Source organism: Grammomys surdaster, unplaced genomic scaffold, assembly GCF_004785775.1.
Source record: "Grammomys surdaster isolate TR1022 unplaced genomic scaffold, NIH_TR_1.0 514, whole genome shotgun sequence".
NCBI classification, from domain to species: domain Eukaryota; kingdom Metazoa; phylum Chordata; class Mammalia; order Rodentia; family Muridae; genus Grammomys; species Grammomys surdaster.
In genome coordinates this window covers 523,797-542,664 of record NW_021604933.1, presented here as the reverse complement: position 1 = coordinate 542,664, position 18,868 = coordinate 523,797, and the positions used below count along the sequence as shown (strand labels likewise).

At 43.2% G+C, this 18,868-nt stretch overlaps 1 long non-coding RNA gene across 2 annotated transcripts in view; it reads right to left on the bottom strand.

Moving 5' to 3' along the window:
- LOC114633079 overlaps nucleotides 1-13,982 on the bottom strand; it is a 67,288-nt gene extending 53,306 nt beyond the window's left edge. For both annotated transcript variants that reach the window (XR_003713171.1, XR_003713170.1), the window contains exons 1-3: nucleotides 13,750-13,982; nucleotides 12,872-12,946; nucleotides 3,928-4,028 (exon numbers count right to left, since the gene is read on the bottom strand). This is a non-coding gene — a long non-coding RNA (uncharacterized LOC114633079). The remainder of the gene's footprint in view (nucleotides 1-3,927; nucleotides 4,029-12,871; nucleotides 12,947-13,749) is intronic.
- Nucleotides 13,983-18,868: the final 4,886 nt, after the last annotated feature.

The window sequence follows — 18,868 nt, the reverse complement described above, 5'->3', positions numbered from 1 at the left end:
TTCTTTCTTTCTTTCTTTCTTTCTTTCTTTCTTTCTTTCTTTCTTTCTTTCTTCCTCTCCCTTTCCTCCCTCTCCATCTCCTTCTCCCTCTCTTTTTTCCTCTCCTCTCCATTATTCTTCTCCTCAGAAGTTGGGTTGTAAATCTATAGCCTCCTGTGCTTGGAGAGCTGTGTAGTATCCTCCAGCTACACTGACCTGCTTGCTGGCAAATCTCAGGGCACAAACTCAGCAGGGATTGATTGCCACCAGGTCCCAGGCAGTGAGCAGAATCAGGACCCATCCCCTAGTTTTCTAGTACTCTTCATTAGCAAGGGGAAGGGGAGCCTCTTTTGATATTTTTTTAAATAAAATTTTTTATTTGACATTTTTACATTTGAGAACATTGTGATCCAACCTGTGCTTATAAATATATTTAATTCGGTTCTAAATATATGACTAAGACATCTTCCCTTTTGTGAATGGCTAATCGAGGTTCTGAGATGGAAGATTCCAAGGCCACTCATTGTTATGAAGGTTGATACCTGCATTGCCTTATGATGATTGTACTTGAAATGATACGACTGGCCCTTACACAGTATAGTCAGGTCTCTGGAAGATCACATGTTGTGACCCAGCCCTGTGTAGAGACAGACTACTAGGTGATGAATTTTCTTCAAGTGTCAAATAAGTGGCAAAGGATCAAACCAGCAGCCTCAGCCCATTCCGTCAATGTAAACCCACAGAGCTAGCTAAAAATAACTTGAGTTGATTACATATTTATATGTAATTTGATGGTTGATGTCTCAAATGTATTTCAGAGGAGCAGCATGAGCCGAGGCAGGAGTTCTTGGCAGCTTGGCGACCTGTCGCCTTTCAAAAGATGAAAAAAAAAGCCATAGAATGTCAGCATCCCTGGCCTCAGCAGACAGCAACAGTGCTGGTTGGCTGTTGTTAATTTCAGCCTTGGCTAACTACTTTTCTGTCACCATCATGTTGCCTGTATTTAGTGCTGGCTGTTTTATAACATTATAACCCCATCTGTCTTATAATTATGGAAGCACTGGAGAGTGTTGAGCGTGCTGATAAGAGCTTATTCTGATGAAAATAAAGAGATGGAGACTCAATGTGTGAGAAAAGTCGTCAAAACTCCACGTGGGTAAGAAGAAACGGTTCATTCGTCTACACTGCAGATCGAACCCAAGGCCTCTGCCGTGCTAGGCTCTACCAGGGAGAACTGGGCTCATCCTGAGAGAAAGAGAGACTGAAGACATTTGGTGGGCCTGTGCAATACACAGTCATCTGCAAAGGAAAAAAAAAAAGAGGAAAAACCATCTTAAAAAGGGAAACTCATTTGTATATCTCATTAGGAGATGGGTAACAACACGCAATACTTAGACTCCAAATGCGATTTCAGGTGAGGGCTGAATCCTGTGCAAGCATTTAGAAGCTAGGCGTGTTCTAAGATACTTGAAACCTTTGCTGAAGGGTCAAGGCCACTTAGATGCAAACAGCCTTCCAGTTCTCCTGTGAGCTACTAAAGAGGAAGGCGACTGGCAGTGCTCAGCAACGGCTGCCTTTCCCAATATTCAGTCTGTATTAACTGCTCTCCTTTGAATGAAGTGACCCAGTTGAATAGATTGGCAAGACAGGCTTAGGCTTAAAGCTTTGAAGGAACCAACTGAGCTTCCCAAACTTAAATCACTCTTGGCAGCTTTGCTCATTAACAGTCTTTTGGAACTCACTGGTCTTAAAGCACGTACGCATTTCTGCATATTCTACTAACTCGTGCTTGTTTTTCTTCTTTGCATAGTTCCTGGACATAATTTTGTGTGCATGTGTAGGTGTGTGCATATATACCTGTGTGTGCATGTGTACCTGTGTGTCCTTGTGGATGGAGGCCAGAGGACAGCCTCAGGTGCTATGCTTCAGGAGTTGCCCTACCTTGAGTTTTGAGACAGGGTCTCTCCCTGTGTTCTGGGACTTGCCAGTTAGGCTAGACTGGTAGCCAGCAAGGCCCCATATGCCTCCAGTCTCTGCCTCTCCATCACTGGGTTTACAAGTACATGCCTCCATACCTGGTTTTTCCACATGGGAGTTAAACACATAAGGATCAAGTTTAGATAGGACCTTCTTTACAGACTAAGCTCTCCCTCCAGCTCCTTTTTAAATACTGTGTCATCTGACTCATCTTTTGCTGGACTCAGAAGACTACTTATATTAATGTCATTTGTGATACACTATACATTTTTATCAGGATAATTAGCAGAAAAACATTACAGGTTATTTTTTAACATTTTAATATATTTCTGAATTTATGTTAAGATTGTGCTGATTAATACCTTTCCCAGAAACAGATCAATGCTCGTGTTTGAATGGCCCATGTACCTTTTCCAATTAACCAGGGATGCCCTTTCCTTTATTTCCATTTTGAGGAGGAAAATAAATTTTTTCTAAGCCAGACAGTGGTAGCACATTCCTTTAATCCCAGTACACAGGAGGCAGAGGCAGGCAGATCTCTGAGTTTGAGGCCAAGCTGGTTAACAAAATGAGTTCCAGGATAGCCAGGGCTACATAGAGAAATCCTGTCTCAAAAACAAAATAAATAAATAAATATAAATAAATTGTTTCTAAAAATTTATTGGATTGTCATTACAGTCTTTTTGTATGATTTTTTTTTAAAAACCTATATCCTTGGCCTATATCTGTGTTTTAACTCGTGATAGATAAGAATGTTTTCTATATCAAAAGTCCTACATCCCCAGTTTTTTTATGGGTTTTGTTACTTTATTTATACTGGTCTCCATTGTCTTTTGTCTGTAATTCTGAGGTAATACCAACGCTGATTAATATGCATGGCTGATAGAAAGATTTAATGAGAAATCTATGGGGAAATGCTGGGAAACACTAAGCTTTGTCACACTGTTCTTCTAGTGATGAAAGTACACAGGAAGAAAAGGGATTGGCTAATATGTCTAGCATGAATTTATAGATATGTTCATATCATGTCTTGAAAATATCTTACCTAACAAAAAAAATTAATTTTAGTTCATACATTGACTGACCCCTCCAAATATTTAAATGTTAAGATTGGTCCCAAGGCCAGTCCTTTAGATCCAAAGCTGCAGGATCTCCATGACACATGGCAACAACAGGATATCCAAGAGGAGTCCCTGTGAGGATCTAGTGTCGGCAGTGTAGCAGAAGCTGGAGTCCTGGAACCAGACCGATGACTCATGGCAATGAACATTTACAAGAAAGGATTTGTGGACGGAAGGGTATACTATGCGACACACTATGACATATTACATCTTCCACGAAAAGATGTTTTCTGTTTTGTTTGTTTGTTTTTCTTTCAGCGGGTTGCAAGGTCAGAGAGTGGATACAAAGGAACGGGGAGCTGAGTGGAATTGGGGTGCATGATGTGAAACTCACAAAGAATCAATAAAAAGTTAAATTTAAAAAAAAAATTAGTCCCAAGTTAGTGCTAGAATAAGGTAGTAAAATCCTTGCCAGATAGGGTCTAGTGGGATATCCTGGGGTCACTGAGAGCATGCCCTCAGGAGGGAGTATGGAACCTTCACCCCTCTCTCTATTTGCTTCCTAGACACGAGGTAGAAAGTTTTGCTCTGTTTCTCACTCCTACTCCAGAGCATTGTCTCACCACAGGCTCAAAGACTGGGGGCCAAGTGGAACTTCTACAACAACAAGCCAAGACAAACCTTCTCTCTTTATAAGTTACTTATCTTAGGTATTTTGTTACAGAAAAGGAAAGCTAAGACAAGGCTATTATGAACATCAACAAAGATGTTTAATAGAAAAGCACTCAGAAACTTTTAGATGAGTCCACATAAAGCCAGGTCGTCGCTCTCACGTTCTTTTGAAAGCTCTAATTAGCCAAGTACAGACTTGTTAAAACAAGAAAGGCTCCACGTTCGACATGATTTTTACCTCAGCCTGATGAGTTATACGCAGCTCACCTTCCCAAGCCATCCTATTCTTGGCTCCTCTTCATTTGAAAACAAAAAGAGGTCACTCAGCGGAACACTCTTCTGCAACAGAATGAGGTATTTTTAATTATGCGTTTTTATAAATAGATAAGAAGATATTTAAATGAATACATGAGGCTCCATTCCCAGTGATGCTGCCGTCCTCTCTTCCTCTGCCCTCATCCTGGTCTCCATGGTTTCTTGCATATTATTCCTGTGTTTCCTATATGCAAACAAATACAAACAGACAGCACTTCCCTGTTCATACATGAAATCTGTTTGATCTTCTACCTCACTTTTTTCAACCTGCTAATACATCTTGAGGATTGACAATGATGCTTCATGGTAGAATTTTTTTTTTTAGTATGTGCTAGACCCTATATTCAATCCACACCACCACAAATCAAAGTAAAACGGACGTCCCTGAATATATCTTGTGAAGAAGATCTCCTATGGGATGATTCAGTGTAAACACGGGACATGAGGATATTGCCCTTGACAAGAACATTATAAAATCTTGTCCTATCACTGAAAAAATATAATTATGTGAGGGAATATATATATATATTAAATAGCCTGATTTAGCTGTTCTACAATGTAGACATATACCAAAATATGGTATATACCACAAAGGCATAAAACTTGTATTAGTCAACCAGGAAAATTACCTGAAGATAATATAAAAAAATAAACAAATAAATAAAACGGAGAACCCAGCCCTCCCCTTTAATCTTATGTTCATTATGTCACCATAGTCAGGGAATCTCAGAATTGGCTAATGTAAAGAGTTTGTCACTCGGGCATCAAAACCTGCTTCGTCTTTTTCTGGGAAGTATATTGTGTCCCCTTACCTCACCCTGTGTGTTGGTGTTGCTGCTGTTCCTGGGGACCTGAGCCGTGAGTGCACATTCAACAACTGAGGGATTCCCAAAACCAAGGCTGTGCTTTAATCTCCCTCTTGGCTGGGTGTGGGCACATGGCCGATTTGCAACAGATAAATGAACAGAGGACATGAGAATCACTTCTTGGTTCAGCCCAAACCCACCTCCCCAGTATGCTGTGTTCTCTCTCACTTGCCAGCAGTTTGGTAATGCCTAGAAATGACTCTGTAGGCAGCACATTAAAGATGGAAGAGCCACAAGAGAGAAAGCTTGGGGCCTTTGAACTGCTGCTAGAAAGAGCATGACACATCTTGGATGCTGTATGATAAGAGAGCCTTTGCATCTTCTAGAGTCATGAGATTACTGTTTAGGAGGACTACAGCAGCTAACACTGCCGTCATTAACACAGATACCAAACGCTGGGCATCTTCAGCCGATCCTTCTGTCTGTGAGAGTCTCAGCAGTCTAGATATCTGGGATTCCACAAGAACTTCCACTGGACTGTGAGCTCCCTGTGGGAAGTGACTACCATTCATGCTCATATCCTTAGTGCCTAAAGCAAGTGGCATATAGCAGGTGTTCAGTAAATCCTCCAAACCATTTTGGAGGAGTGAATGAATCCTGGACCTCCTGCAGGGACAAAGGCTTACTTTACTGCCCTATCAGTTAGTTTGCTGTGATCCCACTGCATTTTACTGTTGCCCCTTGATCAGGCAGTCATACTTCGTCAGCTTGAACTATTGGGACATTATTAATATGGAACTAAGTGTCACCACCCTCTAACTTACTCCGCTTTCTTACTGGCTTTTTAGGCACACAGAATAAATCTAAGCCATCTTCAAGACAGCTCTTCAACTACTTGACAACGCCTCCTCCTACCTCTCCCATAAGAAATGCTCTGGGCTCCAGGCTAAGTAGTTTTATGTCCTTCAGGTCTTCTAAGATTGCCCCGACTGGAACTCCTATCATTGTTCTGCATTCCCCTGTGCACACTTGGGGCTGTCACTGTTCCCTGTTCAACCAGTACTCACGGTGGAGGACCATCCTCTTGGAATAGACTGACCCACTCATGGAGGACCCCCTGTCTCTCTCAACTAGGACCCCATACATTAATCAAAGCAGCTCATTGATTTTTAACAGTCTCAGAGGCAGCTATGTGGCCTGCAGATCCATCTGAGCTTTCTACCTAACTTGCTATCTCTTCTCTCTACTGCAGGAAGGGGTCCCCTGCCACCAATCTACACACCACTTCCCTATACATTCTTAAGACAAATTACTTCATCTCTTTTGTACAAAAAAAATCAGATGGCTGGGCCACATGATGATTGAGGTTTGTTTCTTACTCAGACATCCTTCATGTGTAGAACAGGAAATTCTGGGAGAACGTATGGGGCTCTGACGTAGCATCTCTCACCGATAAAGCAATGGGAGTATAAATCTGCCTAGAGACAACAAGCTTGGCAAACAATATGAAAAACTACAGGTAGTTTTTCTCAGCGGCATTAAACTGATACCCACTGACGTCTGGATACTGTGATTAGCCAGAAGTATATACTAGAGAAAATGGACCACTGGTATAAAGTCAAGAAAAACACAGCACCAGCTGACAGTGACAAAGCACAGGAGAAATCAGGGTGTGTCTCCTGGAAACGTAGTTCTGGGGAATATACCACCCATACTTTTTAAATGCAAGGAATAACTGCCATATAGTGGGATTTCAAACAACTGAAAGCCTAGTTGGGTGCATTACCAACTTCTTCTTGTCATTTTACACATGGTATAAGCATAGCCACCTCCAAAGACCCTCAACTACTGGGTCAAAAGTTCTGTTTGCTGGGGGCATGAGATCATGTCTGTATATCTCTTGCCCTTGGACAAGTTCTTATAAAGCAGACATCTTACTTGCTTTTAGCTGATTAATTTTTCTTGCTGTTTCTGCTGGCTAGCCCTCCCCACCACCCCCCACCCACACTTCTGAGGCTGGGTCCACTTCCCATCTCAGAACAAGATTCTGCACATTATTATTTGACCTCCTTTGAAAATCTCATTGCCAGCTTTCTAACCTGATCTGGGCACATTCCCCATCGGGGCCTGCATTTCCTGTGGATGATGAGTTGGTTTCCTAGGTGACAGAGGAAAGGAATAGACCTGTTAGCTTGTGGCTTCTGACTCACTCTCTGCAATGGACGTCACAGCATCCTGGCTGAATAAGTGGATGCTGATAATAAGCTTGAGCTGAAGGTAGCAGCAGGGCCCTAATGGTTAAGACGATCGAGCTGTACCGGATTGGCCTCCCACGAGGCAAGCCAACAGACCCCATATATTCTGGATCTGAAGAAACAAACAGCAATCCCAGGCCTCTGAGCCCAGTCCTTTATAAATTCACAGTAGAATTCTGCTCTGCAATGATCTCTGTACCGTTTGCTTTTCTGGGACATGGAGGAGGCAGGGTTCTCAAACGAAATGGCCCATGAAGGCCAAAAGGAGAGGTAGCGACAAACCAAATACTCAAATTCAGTTTACTGAGATGACAGCTGTCTTTAAATTTTCACAGTCGTTCCCAAAGGGATAAATAAACCCACAATGGCCTGATCAGTCATTAGAGACCACAATGAAAAATGACAGATTCATCTTCAGAAAAGTTAGATTTCATGAAACTTGGAGACAAGGGCACACACACACACACACACACACACACACACAAGCTTACATTTCAACTCCTTATTTTTCTGTTAACTCATCCTAGCACTGCACAAGTCAATGAAAGCTGTGTGGAACCAAAAACCTGAAGTGTTCCTTTGTTCTTCCAGTTCCAGTCAGAGCAGGCTCAATGAATTCTTAAGATTCTTGAATCCCTTAAATGACCAGCAAACCTAAAGTTCCTTACAGGCAATAAAGCATCTTGTTTTTCTCAGGGGCCTTGAGGGGTACTTTAAATAGCACGAGCAAGCATCTGAATGAATTAGACAGCAAATGTAGGTTAGCTTTATTTAGACAGATAAAGAAGCAGAGAAAGTTGTCTGGTTCAAGGGCAGTGCAGCCTGACATGACAGCATTTCTCAGAGGAGGGGAAGCTGCTCTGGGAGAGAGAGGTATTTTGGGCAAAGAGCAAAGTTCCTTTGTAATCTCCAGGGACAGAGATGCTACACTCTTCAGCACACAAGAGCACGATTTAAGAATGGCCAGCTCGTCACTGAAGGAAGGAGCTATAGATTTACAATGTAAAATGGAGCCTAGCACATTTGAATTCACCTTTCCCCATTCCTAAGGGACATTGTCAGAAAAGATAAGTTTCTTGGAACATAAGCTGGACTAGGAAGCTCCTTCAGCTTCTGGGAAGCAAGGCTTCAGATCCGCAGCAATGGTCCCTAGTTCCCACATGGGGTTAGTTACAGTATCTCCCTGGGAGAACAAAACATAAGGATTCTCAAGCCCGTTCTGCAGAATGGCATGCCATTTGCACACATCCTATGCACAACTTCCTGCATATTTTAAATCCTCTTTAGATATCCGGCAATACCTCACATCATATAAATGTTGTATAACTGTTGTGATGCTAGACTGTCCAGTAATAAGAAAAATATCATAAATGTTGAGGATATCTGCAACACCTCCCCACCGCCTCCCACTGCCGCCGCCACCACCAATATCTTCAATGTTGTTGTAGAATCTGAGGATTCAGGATCCTGTGGATACTGTGGGCTAAGTAGATATCCAGATGGAGGGCCTCTGGAGATACATAAGCAATGGTGTGGAGACATTCATGCATTCGCAATAAGTAAGTGCTTGAGAAAACAAGTCAATAAATAGGTTTGGGTTTTTCTTGCTCCTTTTCCTCTTCACCTTTTCCTCTCTGAGATTATTCTCTGGAATGGTTGTCCCTTTATACATATGTTCTGGAAGTAAATGATGTATAGAAGGTAGTAGATTTAGGGAAAAAAAATTAACATTCCGATTGTATTGTTTGTGCCATGATGCTTAAGGCATCTTCCCTAAGCCTTTGCTGGTTTCTCCTCAATCCACAAAAGTCAAATGTGTTTTACAGTTCAGCAGCTACTCCCCAGTTGTAATTTGAAAATGAAAAAGACATTAGATTTATTCATTTGAATACATTATGATTCTGAATAATTAATAATTTTGAGAAAACTAATTTCTTCCCAAGACATAATTTTGTGTTCCGAAAGTAACACTAAATTCACACTTATGAAAAAAAAAACTTGGAAAAAATTCTAGCAAACAAACAAACAAACAAAAAGACACCAACTCTAAAACAAATTTTTAGCCACTTAGTTTTCTTTTTAATTTATTAGTTTTAGTTACGAATGTACGTGGGCCAAGAGCGCTGTACAAAGGAGCACAGGTGCTCATGCAGGACAGAGGTGGTCCAGCTCTTGGTGCAGGTGTGGCAGACGGCTGTACGGCATCATGTGGATGCTGGGAAGGGTCCTCTGCCAGAGCAGCACTTGTGTAACTACTGTCAAACCACTGATGTTGCTCCAGCCAGCTGTTTTGTTTTTGTTTTGTTTTTTCTTTTTCTGTTCTTTAAAGAACATAGGTTCAGTCCCCAGCACCTACTTGCTGGCTTACAACTCCATTACCAGAGATTCAACACCCTCTTCTGGTTGCTGATGGCACCAGGCACCCACATACAGGGTGTACATAAATTCACACAGGCAAAGCACTTATATACATAAAAAAAAAATCAAACGTATCACTTCTGAAAACCATGCTTCTTTACAGATGGTGTCAGAGTGAAAGTGACATAACCCTGTTGTGAAGCCAGACCTACGCTCTGAGTTGGGTATTCACACATACTTTCTCCTTTATCCGTTCCATGCATTTCTTCCTTCAATAATTATCAGCAGGATACCCTCCACATGCTAAGAAAGCAAGGACCCTTTAGAATTCACCTTCTTCCCCACTGTCCGCTCTTTTCTGCCTGATTGGCCCCTCTCCACCCTGTCCACCTGAACTCCTCTCCAGTTACTCCTGCTGGTCCTACAGCACATGCTAAAAATGTATCCAGCGGGGAAGTACTGTTTGCACTATAGCCAAAGTCCACTTAACTCGCCTCATTCGCTGCCAAAATCTCAACATCCTTTTAACTCTTTGTGACACTGGCAAATGGGCTAATCATCAGAGGCCACTCCAGCTCTAAGAGCGTGACAGACTGTCAATAGGTATGACTACATTTCTGAAATAACATATTCAGAAGACTTTTCTGAGGCCCAGATACCAAGTATGTTCAAAGGCTATATCAACCTTTTATAAAACTGTCTTACCTAAAGCCAAATCCTAGAACCTTTTCATATGTGTAGTTACCAGAATCGAATCAGAAGGAAAATTAACTATTCACTTCTTTCTAGTAAAGATACTAACATTTTTACGTGAACCAGAATGATGAATGTAGTGACACCCATGGGACGGGGGTGTCTCTCTTGCTCTGACATCACCAGTCACACTATGATTGTTAGGATATGTTTGTTAGAACTTCTCAGTGTGTGCTAATAATGAGGTTTGGTGATGCAATTTTATAACCTGTTTTTAATATTTCTAGTTATTAGTTAATAGTTCCGCAAAATAAAACATTTACACAGAAGGACAGAGCTAAGTTGTAATCAGTTGCTGATACAAAAACAAAAAAATAAAATATGGTGTACGTAACTGTTAAAATAATGACTATCTCCCATCTCTGTTTTTCTGTGGTCTTCGTGCTTGCTTTGCCAAACGTGATTTCAGTAATTTCATGTCACTATAAAGAAGAAAGTATTGTAATAGTGTGTGCTCGGGCAAAGTAAGACTCACACGTTTTATTTTTGTGACATTTGTGTCTCTTCAGCATGACCCTGGCAGTCTGCCTCTCATGATGCAACTTCCTGCTCTGTTTTTGTTTTGGTCAGGGATTGTTTCAGGCTCCCCTTCCTGTAACGGTTTGCTTGTGAGGTACTTAGCTGCCACTTTGTTTTCTGTAGTTCCATTTCTGCTTTCTGTGGCAACTCCTACACAAAAATATCTAGTACGCCATCCAAATGGACATTCACTCACAGGTTTTCAAACATACACACTCAAACATACAATCACAAACACATGCATATACACACACACACACACACACACACACACCCGGCCTAGACTCTTCCATCCTCACCCTGGGACTCACACTCTTCCAGCTGTTTGCTGGTTCTGTGGACAAAAACAGTGGCTGCTAATGTCAGTTCTGTGATCAGAATGGAGGTTAAAAGAAACTAGAAACACTTAGGGATCTTGGGCCAAGAAGAAGCTGGCCACACAGGTTAGAGATGACAGGGGTGAAGGCTTCGAACTGTCTGTCATGAGAAGAGCAGAAGAAACTGGACTTGGGTTCCTTCATAGTTTTTTTTTTTCTATCTCCTGACAGGCATGCGCTGGTCCCTCAAAGATCAGCTCACCACCCTTTGAGACTTTGCCTGAGACACCACTGTCTCTGATTTGGCCTCCTGTAATCCCGGTTTAGATATGTTTTTCTTCCTTCTGCCAACAAGCTGTTAGATTGTAATGCTTAGAAGCATAGACATTGGCTGCTTCAGCTTTAATCTTAGTACCTGCCACACAGTGAGTGTCAACTCAAAGCATGAGCAGAATCCATGTTCCCCTCTCATGGGAAAAGTGACCAACTTTGGTGAAGGAGAGAGACAGGAGTATCCTTACTGACATCCCTTCTAAGACTGACAGAGAGGAGCTGACCTCACACCAGGGGCTAAAGGTAAGAATAAATTAGCAACAAATAGTGCTGCCTGGTACCTCTGCATCCACGTCTTCTAACGACTAATAAATAGGTCCAATGCTACCCACAAGAGTAGTCAGGCACAATGGTACGCACCTTTGACCCCAGCACTGGGGAAACAGAGGCAGGCCGTGAGTTCATTATGAGTTCAATGTCAACCTGGACTGAACATCAAATTCCAGACCAGCCCACGCTACAAAGTGAGACCGTGTCTCAAACAAATAGAGAAATGATAAAAGATAAATCAAAAGGAGTCTCTCAAAACCTTCCAAGATCAAGTCAGAAGAAGCAGTAGCTGTACAGAGGAAGATAGCCCTAGCAAATGGGAATGCATCCTACAGCCTCTAAATCGATGGGTGTGAGCCACGTCTCAGAGTCTAGTGTGTCAGTGTCTAAGTGCTCTGAGTATAAAGAGGAGGTAAGGGTGAGAGGGATCTGTGTCCCCCTTCTCTTCTTGCCTTTATCACATTAAAATCCCATAATGCTCATTACAAAGGTGAACCCTGGTCCTCATGGTGGGTTTGTGGGTAGGATTTCTGGTGGTGAACACAGGCGCCAGAGCCTGAAAAATTTTGAGTGTGTGAACTAAAGTCCTGTCATGGTAGATGAGATGTCTTTGATCTCCTTCCAAGCCTTGTCCACCTATTTATTGTAACAGGCCACCGTGGCTGTGGAGATGTACTATCTGATAGGATAAATCTGGGCCAGATGACCACCACGCTCCACACAGACCTGGATGTCCAGGCTAGCAGACTGATTATAGAGTTTGCCAATCCATGGGTCTGGAGGACTGCTCACTTTGGCCAGGCCTTCCTGTTTGCAGTACATTATAGCTCTAATGGCCTTTTGTAGTGGATCCTGGGGCAACAGGACTACAAGTCTGGGATGCCAGCTCCTCACTGTGTAAAGGGCTCAACTTTTTTTACTGGAAAGATCCCAGGTTAATTTGCACCTACACCATAAATGGTTTTATTGTCTTCCTTTTCCACATGGAGAAAGTAGGAGTTGCAAGAATCAGAATTAGGAAGGAGTCCTGTTCCCAAAGGATACAGAACTAGGATTTGAACCTGTCTCTTTGTTATTCCCAAGAGCTATTTCCTATTTGCTTGTTTGTCTGAAATTTTTGTTTGTTTGTTTGTGACAAGCATGTGTCACCCAGCCCAACTCCAAGAGCTTTTAAGAGACAGGCAACTTTTTAGCAGGACTGGAAAACAAAGACTGAATGTTGGTCAAGGAATATAGCTCGGTGGTACGATACTTACTTAGCTTGTGTAAGGTCCTGAGTTGGATCTCCAGGCCCAGAAGATGGAATATTATTTGGACACTGTGGGTCACATCTGTGGGAGGGATGGGAAAACGATACTTCATTCAGAGGACTACGTATCAAGGTTGAGAAGTTGACACATATTTGCTGGCTGAACGACACAATGAAACAGGGTTTGGGGAAAAGGACTTCAAGAGGAAGGGTCTGCTCAGCTTGCAGGGAATCCAGGGAACACGGGGAGGCAGCTGTGAGCTGTGCCAGGAGCAAGCCCAGGTGCTGGGACACTGCGGAGAAGGGAGTGTTACACTGCAGGGTGGAAGGGTTCAAACCAGTTCAGCCGAGTTCAGCTTGGGGCTGGGATAGTTGAAGGTGAAGGGGGGTGTGGGGGAGTGGGGGAGTGGAAGGGGCGGAGCCGTGTCGCAGAAGCTTCCAGAGAAGCATCTGAACTAGAAATGGGGACTTATTGGGAGGTTTTTGAGTAGAGAAGGCAACGATCCAATTAAATCCTTGATTAAAGTACCCTCAAAGTATTCCTGAATCCATCCTGACTCCTGTATACAAAGCTCACTAAGCAGAAAGATATAGGAAGTCAGTATTCTTAAGGCAAAACCACCACCATCACCAAAACCCTGACAAAAACACAAAAGCCTGCTTACTTTGGAAGAAAGACAGCCAAGTCCAGCCACCTTCCCTCTTCCTCAGCCAGAAATGGTCCCATTTTCCTGACTGGGGGTCATTCACCAAAATAACCCTAAGGGCAACAAATTCAATCCCTCCTCCCCTCAGAGAAAAAAAATTCCAGCTGGGAAATGACAGTCCCTTCCTCTCCTTCCTGTTGGGCGGTCAGCCCAGGGAAGACTGCTGCCCTGTTCTCACCTCCGTGTACCGGACCCACTCGCTGGAGTGGGAACAGGATCCTGATGGCTTAATTGAGTTAAAAGGGAAAGTGCGGGTCCTCTAAAAGCCTCCTCGATGGCTTCAATGGCTTCGGAGAGGCACTCAGAGCTCTAAAAAACCTTGTGGTGGTAGCAGAGGCTCAGTCCCTGGGCTAGGGAAAAGCAAAGTGAATTTCCCATAGTGCAGAATTCAGGAGCACTGAGAGCCAGCTGCCCGAGCCGGCACAAACGGCTTGTTTACATTTTTCTCTTGGGCTGAAACCCATCTATTTAAACTTTAACCAGAGGCAATTATAAACCCAGGAAAGCCAGACATGGCAGCCTGCACAGGACGCGAGTCGGATGCCAGCAGTCTGGCAGTCCGGGGAAGAGAGGAGTATTTTGAGACAGGGGGTCGAGGAAGAACCACAGAGATCTGAAAGGAATAGGTATCCCTTAGGGGCTGGTCCTCAGAAGTGACACAGAGAAGACTGGGGTGAAGGCAGCAGGGCAGGCTAGGGACAGTGCTCTCGGAAACCTGTCACCCTTCCAGGATTCCAAAACCCTACTCGCCATGGCTCTGAGCTTGCCTTCCTTGTCTTCCTTTTGCCTAGGCTGAGAATGGCCCCTTTCTCCTGATTCTGGAGACCATTCCATCTTTCCAAATCCCAAGGTGCTTTGGTTTTTTTTTTCTCTGGTTCATAGGTAGCCATTTTCTTACTGAGCTGTGATTTGGTGAGAGGAGAGGCAGGGTGTGTATGGGGGTGGGGGTGGGGGAGCAGCTCCAGAGGCCTTTTTGGTAAGGATACTTACCTCATTCATGAGGGCTTAAGACCTTTGTTTTCCTTCCTGGGTCAAAGTGCATTTATCTGCCCCGGGGTTGGCAGCCAGAGGAGACTGTTTTTCTGAAAGGGCAAGAAAGTTTTCCTGGCAAAGCTCCCCTGGGAGCCTTGATGAGCAGCCTAGTGGTCTAGGGTATGCTCAATTTAACAGAGGCTCCCGCTAACGCTTAGAGGGAACTCATCTGCTGGCTTGATATGGGTGAATCCTATGAGCCAGTGCAGAGAGAGACAGAAAGCTGCAGCTTCTAGGTTGATGTTTTATATTGCATTCCAGGTCTCTGGTGGGCTGGTCAGTCAGCGCCAATTTTTGATACATTATAATAATTTGAGAAGCAAGGTAAACCTTTAATCCTAGCGCTTGAAAGAAAGAGGTAGGTAGATCTCTATGAGTTTGAGGGCAATCCAGTCCACATAGTGTGTTCCAGGCCAGCCAAGGGTACATAGCAAGATCTTGCCCCCAGCACCCCCTCAAAAACCAGAAAAAATAAACAAACCAAAACTATGGATAAAATATAATTCCTTCTTCCCCATTCATTTGAAAAAAAAAATCTTACTACCAAAGTAGTGGCATTAGCTGTAGGGTCTTTAGGTATTAAAGATATTATATTATAAGGCCAGGGCCCTCATGAAAGAAGTTAGGGCCTTTAATAAAATGGCCCTAGAGCGCTGCCTTCTCTTCCAGCTATGTGAGGGTTCAACAAAGAAGATGGATGCCTGTAAACCAGAAACCTGGACCTCACCAGATACAGAACCTGCCAGGACCAGAACCATGAGAAAGAAATTTTGTAGATTATGAATCTCCCAATCTACAGTGTTCCGTTACAGCAGCCCAAAAGCACTTGTGCACTAATCAAATCCCTCCCGTGTCAAAGCCTGACGCTACTCCTAGACACTCTTGCTGCCTCTGGTTTACAAGCTTCTTGGTTTTGCTGTCTCTATAAAGATGCTCATGCATCATGCAGAACACAAGCCTTAACTCAGATGTTATCAGCTACTTTCCTAGCAGGATTCACTTTCTGCTCATTCTGACACCAGAGCCCTGTGGGAAGAAGCTCTGGGTGGGCAGAGGCCCTGGGAATTACTAGTAGGAAGCAGACAGTGTAACAGTGAGACATCTACATAAGCACAGGGAGGAACAGCCCAAGGTCTTCCTGACTTTCTGTAAAACCTCTTCTTAGCTCCCAGTTCTCGCCAGGGGAAGCCATTTGGAGCCCAGCCAGAGGAACACAGGTAGAGCTAGAGGATTAGCCAAGCACCTCGTGATGTCCAAGGCCCTGGTTATGGTCTTCCAGGGTAAACAGACCAAGGTCATGGGCTTCTTTCCAGACCAGTTTGCTACCCTCACCGGAAGGTCTGTCCTGCAGCTCTGAACCACTTTCTTGACTCCAGCCAATCATCTAAAAAATTCATGATCTTGTTCCCAAGAGCCTGGATGGCTGCTTGCAAACTCATGCTGACTGGTGACAGATCTCAGGGGAATGTCTTTGTTTACATGGGGGCAGGGCATTTCTTACAAGGATGATAACACTATTGCTGAAATTTTAGCTCTTCTAAGTTTGTATGTAGACACTATTTTCTCATTATCTGGTTCCTGGAAAGAAAGGTCAGATTCTATGTCTTCTACAGGGTAGAGCCTTGTTCTTATGGATGTGCCAAGAGTGCCCAAAAGGCTCAGAGGCAACTACTCGTTGCCCAACACAAGATATTATATACTGGGGGAGACATTTCATAAAACTAGACATGAAACTTCCAAAGGAAATCTAGGGAATTGTACAAAAAACAAAGGCAGCAAAGACTGGTGGCTAAAAACATGGATTCAGGAACCAGGGTGTGTGATATTACTGTAGAACTGAATCCCCTTCCCAAGACCTCAATTTCTTATCCACGAAATTCAGACAATAGTAATTCCCAACTCCCAGTGATGTATGGGAGATCTAAGTTTACTAAAGAATTAAATGTGTTCATAATATTTAAAAATGCATAGAGGAGTGCCTGCCACATAGCTTTGGATGTTGAGATGGTTAAGTTTGTCAGTGTGACACAACCTAGTATTATCTGGGAAGAGAATCTTAATGAAGAGTTGGTTATGTTGGGTTGGCCTATGGGCATATTTATGGAGGCATGGTCTTAGTTAAATTAGTTGGTATTTAAAGTATCAGCCCACTATGGGCAGCACCATTCCTTAGGCAGGTCTTGACCTGTGTAAGAGTGGAGGAACTGAGCTGATCACAAGCAAGCACATAATTATTCATTCACTTATTTCTCTGCTTTTGACTGTGGATGTGATAGGACTAGCTATTTTAAGTTCCTGCTACCTTGACTTCCCAGCTATCATGTATTATAACCTGGCATTGTGAATAAAAACAAACCCTTTCTCCCCTAAGTTGCTTTGTGTCAGGTTATTTCTCACAGCAACCAAAATGAAACTAGAATGGATAGGGAATGTAACATCTTAAAAAGTAACATTGCCAGGCCTGGACACTGTGGTTGGTTCTATGATGGTCATGGTCTTTAGTTGGTTCCCACACGGGCATGAAAAGACAGAGAAAGATCTCTGATACGTTCTGCCCCCAGAGAGGTTCCATTCTGAATTCTGACAAATTCTTGCAAGCAGGACCCAGAACAAATAGAGCTGACAAGAAGCTCCGCCCTATGCCTGCGTTGGAAACAAGATCCTCTCCTTGGAATCCCTCTCAGCTCAGAGACTCATACATCACTAAATGCGGCCCCTCCTGGACACCCTAACCAAGTCAGGGTCCCAAACAGATCACAGTCATGTTGAGGGTGAAGGGAGTGGGGAGGGGGCACCAGCAGGTGGTAAGAAAAAAAGAAAGACTACGCCAGAGGAAACCAAACACATCAGGAAAAAAAAAAGTAGAAAAGCCAAAGAAAGTACAAGGAAACTTTTTTGTGTCTCTCTATTTTTGGCCAAGTTGGGGGAAAAAATAAGCACAGGAGAATGAGACAGAGCCAGTGGAGGGACAAAGACAAGCGTGGATCTGCAGAAACACGCTAATTACCTCACCCTCCTCCTGTGTGGGGCTGCAGGCAGAGCCCAGGAGCCTAATCATGATTTCATCTCGCAGTCTTTCTTCCACCTCTGTATTTTCTTACAAAGTCCACTGCGATTCTATTTTGCTTTAGGAAGTAGAAACAGGATCTATCTTTAGGACGCTGAAATGCCAACTGGGCTCAGATGAGCATCACTGGGAGTAAAGGAGAGTTGCTGTGACCAGGACAAATATCAAATCACAAATATTTGAAATTCTTCCCCTCTGTGCCCTGAGGAGAGAAGAGTCTTTGTTTGCTGAACTGGCTCCCAGAACCACTTGGCCCCTGTCCTGCAGCATGGGACGTTAGATGGGGGAGGAGAAGGAAGGCAAAATATTAGTCAAGTGCCTACTATGTATCAGGCCTTCTGTTAGATGCTAGAAAACTGAACACCACAGCTCGATGTCTATAGGAAGCCCATATTTTTTATTTTTAAATATCTATTAAATAATTCCCATTTCATCCATATCCAAGGTCTTGGCAACCAAGATTCACTTCCCAGCTCTATGCATCTATTTTAGGCACTCATATAAGTTAAGTGTGTGTATACAGTAACCTCTCTTTCCTGTGATTAGCTTGTTTCACTCAGCGTAGTGTTCTCAAGGTTCATCCAAATCCTAATATGTAGGAATTTCCTTCTCTGAATGATTTAGCATCCTACATATGCCTACATATGTAATGTTTACTTCTCCATTCTTCTATTGAGGAACAGAGGGAGCTTCCACCTCTTGGCTATTGTACATAATGTTGCTAAGAACACAGGCATACAACATCTCTTAAAGGTTCCTCTTCCTTTTCCTCTTCCTCCTCTTCCTCCTCTTCCTCCTCTTCTTCCTCCTCTTCCTCCTCCTCCTCCTCTTTCTTCTCCTCCTTCTCCTCTTTCTCCTTCTCCTTCTCTTCTTCCTCCTCCTAACTCTTCCTCCTGATCAGATCTTATTACGTATCCTATACTGGCCTCAGTTCACAATCCTCCTGCTTCAACATAAATTTGTATTTCTGATCTATGTATTGCCCTAAGTCTTAGAACACTTGTTCTAAGCACAAAGCAATGACTGCTGTATTAGCCTATTTTGCATTGCTATAACAAAATACACAAGGCTGGGTCCCTTTAAGAAAAAAGGAGATTCATGTCAATTTTAGTTCTGAGAATCAAAGATCTTGCTGCCATACTTGCAAAGTTGTACAAAACATCATATGACAAGAGACAAGATATGTGCATGTTTTCTG